Genomic DNA, 11,733 nt, shown 5'->3' on the forward strand with positions numbered 1-11,733 from the left:
AAATAAATTTGATTTGCTTCAACTCGGTGTTGTCTATTGTGGGCGTCCGGTATGTCGTGTTGAACTCCCTTTATTTAGATATCAAGGCATTTATCGCGTTGGGAATGGGGGTTTCTACAGTTTCTCCCGCGAAGTCGCATATTTTTAGCAAAATTATCCAGGTCTTATAGAAGCTGCAATTAGTCATAACCAGTGCTGGGAGAGAAATTTAACCCTCGTGACAAAAATGCTAAACTCTTCACTGGGCAAGATATATCTAGAACGGTTGATTACGTTATGAAGACCATCATGTTTTTTTGACGCTGTTTCGACTGTTTCATCCGCTATCACAGAACGCTGAGACCGAGGCACGGGAACGTCATCACGGAGGAGCTCTTGCGATTTTACCGCGCCGATTTAACCATCTTTCTTTTGTCGGTATGTGTTTAGCAACGCGATTTATTGAGCTGACAATCGCGACTGAGAAAGCGGTCGGTTATCAGTGTTCAGCAGTGATTTAGAAGAATGTTTATAGCGGCATGCGACAGTATGGGTTAGTTGTAGCTAAGGAGGCTTTTTCTTAAGCGTATAATCCGACTTTGTGCGGTTAACAAAAGATCTGGAGATTTACGGCAGACTTCTTCACAATCGTGAGGCCTTTAGGAGTAATGGATGCAGCTATAGGTACGTCTTTAAAGTGGACATATGCAGATTGGAACGGTCTCTCTTCTCAGAAGAGCAAGGTTCCGGGCTAGTTGGTAATGCATTGTACTTAGAAACAGCGCGAAGAAACGACACACACGAGCGCTGACTCACAACTGAATTTTTATTTTGAAGGAAAGATGCTTAAATAGAAGACATGAAAGGGTGGTTAAAAGGGCTGCTGCAGCGATAACCGGCAATCAGTGTGGTCGCGTCACAGAATTTCAAAAACAGGAACGAACGAAGTAAGCGATAAAAAGACGGTGTAAAGAGCCACAAAAAGGTGGTCAGGTGACAGTAAAAACAACAAGACCAATGAAAAATAACCCCAAAAAATGGGGGGGGGGGAGAATGCGTTAAAACCATGAGGGACACAGATGGGAAAATACAAGTGAAACATAAAAATGAAAGACGTAAAAGCTTTAAAAACGTGCCCAAAAAGGAAGGGGGAGGGGAGGGGGGGCTAAAAGCGTTAAAATCTTCGCTGCGGAGCATAAAACAAGATAAAGGCACTACCAACAAGGGATCATTGAATCATTTGGCTGTAAGTGGCACAAAAGAAACCTTAAGTGTTCATCAAGCCACCCAGAAAATTCCGCTCTTTTTCCGACAAGGAGAGGGATGCGGTGCTCACGCATTGTTCACCAGCATGATGAATTTGGGGGGCTTCGACGACTTCCCTCGTCAACCTATATCGCCCTCGGCGGATAGTGGTGCAGCGATTAAAGACAGGGGTGCAGATTCTTTCAGAGTCGTCTTCTGTGATTTTGCACTTCTTACAGGGCCTATAGCCAGGTGCCCGGAAATGGCTATACTTTTTACATTGTTTTGATGTTCTTGGAGACGGATATTGATGCACCTTCCCGTTTGACCGATGTACCTCTTCCCGCATGACACTGGGATGGAGGAAATTATTTTTGAATCACATTGGACATACTGTTCAGAGTGTGTCACCCTACACCCTCGGGTTTCCGGCGGGTTATTCAGCTTGGAACAGAGGGCGGAAAGCTTGTTGGGAGCTGTGAAGACGACATCCACGCCGGCGCGCTGCGCGACTTTCTTTAGACGATGGCTGATTTTGTGAAGGTAGGGCATTACCACAACATTTCTGCACTTATCGTTTGAAGCAGCTGGTCCGACGTGCGGCCGGGACTTCTTGATAAGTGCAGAAATGTTGTGGTAATGCCCTACCTTCACAAAATCAGCCATCGTCTAAAGAAAGTCGCGCAGCGCGCCGGCGTGGATGTCGTCTTCACAGCTCCCAACAAGCTTCCCGCCCTCTCTTCCAAGCTGAATAACCCGCCGGAAACCCGAGGGTGTAGGGTGACACACTCTGAACAGTATGTCCCCTGTGATTCACAAATAATCTCCTCCATCCCAGTGTCATGCGCGAAGAGGTACATCGGTCAAACGGGAAGGTGCATCAATATCCGTCTCCAACAACATCAAAACAACGTAAAAAGTATAGCCATTTCCGGGCACCTGGCTAAGCACTGTAAGAAGTGCAAAATCACAGAAGACGACTCTGAAAGAATCTGCACCCCTGTCTTTAATCGCTGCACCACTATAAAATAGCTCGTTAAAGTAGCCTGGAGCTGCGTGGCAAAGTAAGGCTTATTTATGTTTGTTTATCTCACAGCCGTGCAGAGATCAGCTTCGCGGGTGTTGTTGTTATACTTGAAGAGTTGTTGATATGGCGGAATTTAATGCGGAAAGTAAATCCTCGTTCAGAGAAGTGCGGTGTTCTTAACAAGACGCGTCGCTGAACTGGTCTTCTTTAGAGCGTCGGTTATAAATAATTATATTCACTGGAGTAAAAACCGCTCCTGAAATCGCAAGATTAACGTTGTCTTTTTCGGGCAGTTGTTTATTAAAAAGCTTAGAAAAATGCATTTTGTAGCGATAGCTATATTACGGTAGCATTTCGAGCCTTCAGCGTGGCGGCGCGCCACACTGGCTGCGCCGCCACGCTGTCACGTGGTTGGTCACGTGACCAAGTTCCACTCGGCCAGCTGTAGCTATCGCGTCATTCCAGGTTTAACCAGCGCTAAACCACCGCCAATTTTTCATGTGCTCCGTGTTTTGCTCACTGCACTTGTACTATACGAAAGCATCGGGGCACTGGTGCGAATCACTGACGATGGAAGACACAGCAGCAGTTCTTTTTGTTTTTGTTTTTTCAAGTAAAACAAGAACTTGCAGGTAAAACTTTCTGAAAGATACGCTACCGACGTGTGCCCATAGACCAGTGAACTCGCTCGCATAATGAACGCACTCCTACTTTGGCTGTCAAAAAGTACATTTTTTCCCCCTCGCGTAATAAACGCACCCGCGCAGATGGCCGATGATAACAGTGAATGCTAACTGGCGCCCTATTTCAACGCCCGAAACAACTACGCAAGATAAAGCACTATCTGTCGAATGTCAAGCCCACTACTATACCGGGTTTTTCACCTAAGCTGTTCTGCAATTTTTGAAAATAGGCTCTTTGAAATAGAAGAGTGCTTTTTTTCGACATAGCATTTTCAGGAATGTAGCGTGTCTGAATACAGCTAAGATATTGAGTAGGTAACTGTTTAACTTTTGCTGTCATTCTTCATATTTACTGAGAGGCGTATAGTCCACCGTACGTAATATCCGTATCAGTTTTTAGAATTTCAGAAACGAAATTGCCCTCGGTGCTGTGGCTTAACAAATTTCGGCTATTTCGACCAGTTTCGTGCACTAGAGGGGTTGCTTTGCTTGCAAGCTTCTCGAAAGTGCATATATTGTGGCGCAATGTAGCCCAAACTTTGTTGGGCCACAGCGCCGGGGGTAACTGCGTTTTCGGAATTCTAAAAACCGATATGGATATTACTTACGGTTAGCTACGCGCCTCTTAGTAAGATGGCTAACAGTAATAGTTAAAAATCAATCAATCAAAACAACTTTTTTTCTCAACTTTACAAGGCGAAAAAGGTGGCCGGAGAAAAAGCTGCTACATTGCAGCTTGACTGGGCTCCAGCCACCCATCGGCAATAGAAACGAAAACACATTCAACAATAATAAAGCACTATACCAAACATAATAAAACAGGAATACATTAGAAATCAGATGCGCCACAATAAGTGCATAATACTTATATTCAGGGACGCCGGAAGTATATTTTCATGGGGGGGGGGGGGGGTCGAACAAGTTTCTTTTTGTTATTTTTGTTTATGTACCTAGGTTTTTGGATATTACATTCCAAGTCTGGCTCCAGAGAGAACATTTAACTGCGTGAAAAAAATTGTTTTCCTTATGCAGTGTTTCTTTGATCGCTAGATGCTGCATATTATACAAGCATTTACAATAAAAAAGTTACAAAATGAATTTTCAGTGCGCACATATTTATTAACATTTGTCAAATTTACATATTTAGGCGTTCGCGCATGAGCAAAACCATAACATAAAACAAGACTTTAAATACCACAATCCAAGCAAACGCGCTATATACAGTACATATGCAGTTACCAGTAATGCACGCAAGCAGCAGATATTTCGGACAGTGCTGCTCTTTCTAGGTGCTTAGACGGGACCAAAGGTTGCTGCTCGCTCCGCAGTTCTGCTCACAAACTCCCCGATGACGTCGTCCAAACTTAGGAGCGCCGTTCTTTCTTTGTGTATATGCAAAATCAAAAGATGCGATAACCTCTTTTGAGCCGTTCAGTTGCGCAAATACGTTTTGGTTCTGCGCAGAGCACTAAAAGAGCGTTCCCCAGAAGCGACAGACGCTGGTATGGAAAACAGAAGCAGAAGATACCTCCCGACCTGATCCATCAACTCGCGAATGTTTTGCGATTCCCTTTGTTGGATCTCCAGAATGCCCAGAGTTGTGGCAGAATCAGCACCGCTTAGAAGAGCTGATAATAGCATAAACTGCGCCGACAGTCTGCACAAGTCAAAATAAACTGCATGTACTCCCAAAGCCGCCTCTAGTTCATTTGCTGTATACTGACTTCCTCCAGTGGCGCTGGTTAAGGTATCTTCTAGTTTTACGAGCTGTTCCATGCCCGGCTGCTCAAAACGCTGTTTTGTTTCACTTATGATTCGGTCGGCAGTAGCGAAATACTCCTTGTGCAGCGCGGCCTTAACGTCAAGTCCAACTGGCTGGACAGGTGTACCAGACGTCTCATACCTCGCTGGAGGTTTTGTCGGCCTTGACATATGAGGTTCCTTCAGGCTTAGGCGCGCTGCTGTTGTGCTTGTGTGCTGCCGCAGCTTCTCAAACTCAGTTTCAGAGCACAACTGGGAGATTGCCTCGCAGAGAGCCTCTGCTGCCTTTTTTGCACCCGCAGCGCAATATGTTGAGCTCTGGAGAGCCCTTGCTAATTCTTCACAAGGCCCAAAGAAGGCTATGGAAATGTGGATACCTAACAAGGTTTCAATTTCTGCCAAAGCCGATCGTAACCTCTAAAAATAGCCTTGCTGCTTTCAGTCACTGAACCTGGTGTATGCAAGAGCTCCTTGAGTGTCTCTTGGACTCTGGCGTAATTCTCAACGAATCTTTGCATCGACTTCACTCTAACGGTCCATCGCGTCGGGCAAAGCGGCAGTAAGATATTTGGCCGTGATCCACTCTCCAGGGCTGACTCGCGTCCTGTAGAAAGTACTATGTTTGCATAAACACTTTTGCGCTTCTTGGAGTCGAGGACTGCGTTGGAAACATCCTTAACAGTGGTAAGAGCGTCTCCAATTATGTCGCAACTCCTGCTAGCCTCTTGCAGTACCAGATCTAAACAGTGATTACTGCAATGAACATGCAATGGCCGTGGCTCGCAATCAATAAGCCTTTTTTGCGCACCCGAAAAACGACCGGACATATTCGCCGCCCCATCAAAGCAGTGGCCTCGTACACAGTGGAAGTCCAGGCCGAGGAGCAAATTCATGTCCTTGATGGCCGAGTATAGGGTCTCAGATCTACTGTCAGGCGCGTTATACAGGACGAGATACTCTTCCCGAACTTAGAGATTCTCGCTCTGAACCCACCGCAAGCAAAAGGTGAACTGATCGTCACTATTTACATCGGTTGTTCCATCAGCAATGATAGCAAAAAAAAACAATGCACTAGACTTCACGTCCTCTATAATTTATCGTTGCATACTATGGGTCATAATCTCTATAAGCTCATTCTGCATGTCACCGCTCACCAATTTATTTCTCTTAGTCATCCGCGTCTTAAAGACCGGGACATCCTCCGAACTTTTGTCGAGCAAATTGAGCAAATTTCCATCACATTTGCCACGTCCTCGAAAAGCTTGACCTGTGCGGCAGAGGTAGCGCACAGAGCTAACTATGACCCGAAGTGCTGCCCTGGCCTCCTCCCGCTCTTTGTTGTATTGTTGCGAAAGGAGACGCAAAGTAGGAATGCCTGCCAGGCATGACAAATGCTTGGCATGGCCAAAATAAATGGTGAGGGCGAGGGTCTTCTTCACATTGCTCAGATTGCTTCAATTCCCCCACCACACCTCTCAAACACGAACCATTTCATGTGGACTGTCAAGGGTTTTTAAACGGGACATCTGAGCTCAATATTTCCAGTTGCGTATAAGCACACCTTATGTTATTTGCACGCACTGCAAAACAATGTTGCTGAAATAAGAATTGTGTTTGGACAAAGAATATATTTGGCTCAAAATAAGACGGAGCCAAGGCAATAAAGAAAAAAAGCCCCATGGATTCTCTGTTCCATACTACTCCGCCGCTGTGGTTAATGATGACCTGCAGCGCTGTCAGTACTTGCATTTAACCCGCATGTCTTCTATTTCATAAAGAGCAAGACTAAGCAGGCATATATACTCCGCTATAATAATAATGTAAGCGCAGATAGCGCGGTACATACCCGGATAAGCCCCCAAAAAGGCTGGAACTGTCCACGCAGGTTGACAAACGGCGCCGGCCTTCCTTGATCGCGGTACAAGCTTCGGCCAAGCTCCCTAAAGATCGGCTCCCAAGCCCCTTCCCAAGCGCTTTTGTATATATAGCCACTGAAATTGACCACTTTTCCAGTAACGTCGTGGCGCATGCGCAAAGCCTCCTCGTCCGCCAATTTCGACGACTGAATTTTTGAATAGGAGAGGAGTTCGCTGAACGTGCTTTTCCACGACGTCCCCTCGATGCGACAAACTACTGCACAATAATGGACCATTTGGAAAAATCTAAGTGAGCTTACCGCAAGACTTGTTTTCCAACCAAAAGTTCTCGTTGCGAGACGACACTCTCGCATTCTCTGTGCAGTCGGGTTCCCCCTTCTGAGTATCTTCTGGAATATCGCCATTTGACTTCAAGATGGCCCCGAGAGAGGGGGGACCGCTGTCAAACTCCTGTAACAGCGCAGTAGAGGTTAGGCAGGAAATGCAAGGAAACGGGCTTCGCTTCCGTGACGGCAGGGGTGGGCTACCTCATACAGGGACTCTGCTCATACTAAACTTTCTTAGAGTTTTCTGCTGAACAAATAGACTGACGCCGCACCGTCGCGCCAACTTCCTCCGTACCCCTCATTGTGGACGGTAACGCGTAACAGGTAACGGCGTTACCGGTAACGTGTTACTTTTTTTGCTAACTTACTAACGTGCTCGTTACCATTTCGGAACTATAACGCGTAACGTATTTACGTTAACATTTTTCGGTAACGTAAGGTGTCACGTTACTAGTTATTTTTTGTTCCAGTTGTGACCCACTCCGCCCCCTTTTTTAGAAGAAAAAAAGCGCAGAACACCTAAAGTGATGTTGCGAACAAACAAAATGTACAGGTGCTCTCGACGACCCTTGTTGCGGCTCGCATGCATGCCAAAAAGCACCTGCCCTCGACAACGCACCCCACTAAAGAAAAAAGACAGAATAGCCATAAAGCACGAAACACGCGCTTTATCACGCATTCACACACTTGCCTTCACCTACCTCCCCTTCCCAAAAAACTCACACAATTCTCTAAAGAGTGGAAGCATGCCGACCATTTTGGAACATCACATTTTTCAGAATTATACCTTATACTTGGTGAGAGCTCAGCGGTGTTGTTTTTGTGAAGTTAGAATAGATGATGAGATGACAATTTATGTTTAATGGCACATCCATAAAATGGCTTCACTATGCGCCACAGTGTTAGAAACCATCACATGTAACTCTACAGGCAACTTTAGGCCACTATAAAATTGATAAGCTCCTGCGCATTTGTGCAAAGTATTCTCGTTAAATCACGATTTCGCGTAAAATCTTGTTTGTCTACAAGCTTCATGTGAAATGTGAGCTTCGTAAAATTGTTATCGTAAGTTCTCAAGGCGAAGAGTAATTAAAATTAATGGCCATGAAGGAACGGCAAAGTAACGTGCGGTACTTTTTTTCGGCAACGGTAACAATAACGCGTCACCTTTTTTCTTAGGTAACGTAGGGCGGTAACGCGTTCCTTTTTATTTACCGTAACGAGTAACGTCTTTAGTTACTTTTTTTCGGTAACGCCTACAACACTCGTACCCCTAGCCAAACAATGAACAGCCGAACAGCCCACCAGCCACTTCGCGACGACAAAGACCGGCCTCCGCCTTTTCGTGCGCCACGCTGAGTGATGACACATCCGACTAACAAAGACGACGGTGACTGGGACTGCCGGGGAAACTTCCCTTCGCATACGTTAATGTACTTCGCCACTTTTTAACAAAGGAAAAGCGAAGCCAGCTAGCTCCCTGCTTCTGCTGCTACTGCGAATTGGTACCAGCGCCAGACTGTTTTTATTGCTAAAATTGCCGATCTATGAAATCCAAAATGAGGGCCAGCACTCTTATTCATGCCTCTTCCAGAGATTAGGGAATGTCTTCAACGTGTACTTTCCTACTGGGACGTCATGGGAACGCGGAGGTCGTAAGTTAGGTTACAGCAAAAAAAAATGTAAACAAGGCAGGAATTCAGGCGGGGGAGGGGCTGAGCCCCCTCATGAGAATACTTGGGGGGGGGGGGGCTCTGCCCCCCTCCCCCCCCCCCTGTTCCGGCGTCTCTATAGCACATATCGTAAAGCATACTGAAACAGTAAAAGTAGAATAAAGCACACAGTAAAGAAGAGCATAAATGCATATCTTCGAGAAAAGGTGGCAGTGTGAAAAAAATTCTGCACGTGACACAATTGCGGAATCTTGACCTATGCACTTTTATACACAAACAAGTGCTCTTTTCATTTTTATTATGTAAATAAACTTATTATGTCTTATTTTGTAAACGTTATGATTTCAATATTCAGTGTGTCATAGTGGTTTAATGTCGTTGTCAAGGTATGCTGAATTCTCTGTCGGCCGTACTGTATGCGCAAAAAACGAACGTGCAAAAGCGGTTGACAGCGAAAACATTATGTTGTAGGGGTGCGCTCAAGTTGTGCAATGTCGAGAAAAAACATGTAATCTTCCTTGAACCGCTTTCTTGTAACAACATAATATGGTGTGAGAGTGCAAGTCCTGAACTCTAATGATTCTGTTCTTTTCAAAAGATGGCGCCGTGTGCTCTAAATAGAAAGCACTTGACACCGCGCGGACTGCCTTTTTCTCCACTACAGTGAGTTTGTGTAGGTTTTTCAGCTCCAGTATGACCCCAGAACAGTGCACAATAACACAAATTAGTGCTCAACGGGGCATCATAAAGTAGTCTCCTAATCGTCGCTGGGAAAGTTTGTAAGTGCCTCTATTCATTATGCCCACTGTTTTGCTTAGTTTTGCTAATATTGGTTAACCAGACTACTAGTTAGCATGTCTCGGCAGTGTTCTGATGAATTACACCGCTGACAAATGCTATGCGGAAGCAAGCGCTGTTCTCAACTAAAAAACCCACATTTAATAACTGCAGAACTATTTAGGTGTATATTGTATACCTGGTGTTTCAGGGAAGCCCGCCACTTACTTTTAAAAATATATTCTTTAGGTAAAAAGAGACTTTTGGCGGAATTGTAATACCAGTGTTGGCGAATGCCAGAGAACCGGCGAATCATGATAATTAGTAAATTAATTATTTACATTTATTATTTTAACTATTACAGGCAGCCGCCTGAATGCAATGAGATTTGTAGCCGGCCACTAGAAATATACATATCAGTTGTTAGAATTTCTAAAATGCGATTACCCTCGCCGCTGTGGCTCAACAAACTTGGGCCATTAATCTCGCAGTTCGAAAACCGCGCGCCTGCGGTGCGCGCTCAGCCAACACCACCTCAGCGGCCATGCGCTGCGGTGCTCGCCACTGCTTGCTGCTCCAGCCGAGGCGGGGAAGAGAGGGTTTCACTCACTCACTTTCACTCACTCACTCACTCAATTTCACTCACTCACATTCACTCACTTTCACTCCCTCACTTTCACTCACTTACACATACTTTCACTCACTCACTTTCACTCTCACTCACTCGCTCTCACTCTGTTATTCACTTTCACTCACTCACTCACTTTCACTCACACACACTCACTCACTCATGCACACTCAATCACTTTCACTCACACTGACTCACTTTCACTCGCTCACTCACTTTCACTCACACACACTCACTCACTTTCCCTCACTCACACTCTCTTTCACTCACACACACCCACTTGCACTCACTCACTTTCAATCACACACACTCACTCTTACTCACTCTCACTCACACACACTCACTCACTCTCACATTCACTTTCACTCACTCGCTCTCACTCTCTCATTCACTTTCACTCACACACACACACACACTCACTCACTTTCCCTCACTCACACTCTCTTTCATTCACACACACCCACTTGCACTCACTCACTTTCACTCACACACACTCACTCTTACTCACTCTCACTCACAGATTCACTTTCACTCACTCGCTCTCACTCTCTCATTCACTTTCACTCACTCGATCTCACTCTCATTCACTTTCACTCACTCACTCACTTTCACTCACACTCACTCATGCACACTCACTCACTCACTTTCCCTCACTCACACTCACTCACTCACTTTCACTCACACTCACTCACTTACCCTCACTCACACTCTCTTTCATTCACACACACCCACTTGCACTCACTCATTTTCACTCACACACTCACTCTCACTCAGTCACTCACTTTCACTCACTCACTCACATATACATGCGCGCACACGCACGCACACGCGCACAGACACGCAGTTCAGTCTACAGGACGAATAGTTAATAATGTTCCGCGTGGAATCCCAGAACAAAAAGAAACGGCGCCTGCTCACAGAAGGTTTCTCTATTCGATCTGCCTAAGTAATGATTTTAGCAACTTACTGTGACTGGGCGTCGCGCTGTATACTGTTGTGCTCGAGAGAACCCTCGTTGCGCTCTCTTTGAACGGAATAATGGGCTGCTACGCGAATTACAACGATGGCCAGAGGCCGAAGTCTATTCAAGGGGCCACGTGAGCAGCGCTCACCCCGCAGTCAGCTACGCTTGACGACGTGAGAACACCGCAGGTCGTGCAAGCACTCACACCCAAGTGGCGAGAAGCTTTGCAGCCGGCTACGGTCTTGAAGGGGGAGCATGAACGCCTGGACTCTCAAGTACGCGACAGACTGGGCTTTTTAGAAACTCCGCAGACGGGCTGTGCAGTGAAGTGGCAGTACGGCACAAGAATGACCACCAGTGTGGGCGCTCGACATCAGAATTTTTTTTTCTCGTTTAAAAACAAATTCCACCGAGTAAAGCCACTGAACAATACGCCAATACCTGGCCATCAAAGTCCAATATTTTATTTGTCCTTGGACGACCTCGTTATGAAGTTTGACCGGATACTTGGCAAAACACTCTTTTTCATAACTTACAGGTTTTTTTTCTCAAGCTGTCTGCGTTATATTTCAGCTAATAATAATTTTCGCCAGCATTACAAGTCCAGGTAGCCTATACAAATAAAAAAAAAATTGGATTTGGGGGAAAGGAAATGGCGCAGTATCTGTCTCACATCTCGATGGACACCCGAACCGCGCCGTAAGGGAAGGGAAAAAGGAGGGACCGAAAGAAGAAAGGAAGAGTTGCCGTAGTGGAGGGCTCTTTTAACGTGCACTGGATCTTTAACGTGCAC

General features: G+C 45.6%; 1 protein-coding gene and 1 pseudogene across 10 annotated transcripts in view; both read right to left on the reverse strand.

Annotated features, from left to right (window-relative positions):
* The window catches only part of LOC144115527 (uncharacterized), a 339,252-nt gene that overhangs the window by 48,047 nt on the left and 279,472 nt on the right, over window positions 1–11,733 (reverse strand). The window lies entirely within an intron of this gene.
* On the reverse strand, window positions 4,228–4,710 carry LOC144116470 (uncharacterized; annotated as a pseudogene).

The sequence above is a fragment of the Amblyomma americanum genome, chromosome 1, assembly GCF_052857255.1.
Source record: "Amblyomma americanum isolate KBUSLIRL-KWMA chromosome 1, ASM5285725v1, whole genome shotgun sequence".
In the NCBI taxonomy this organism is placed as follows: domain Eukaryota; kingdom Metazoa; phylum Arthropoda; class Arachnida; order Ixodida; family Ixodidae; genus Amblyomma; species Amblyomma americanum.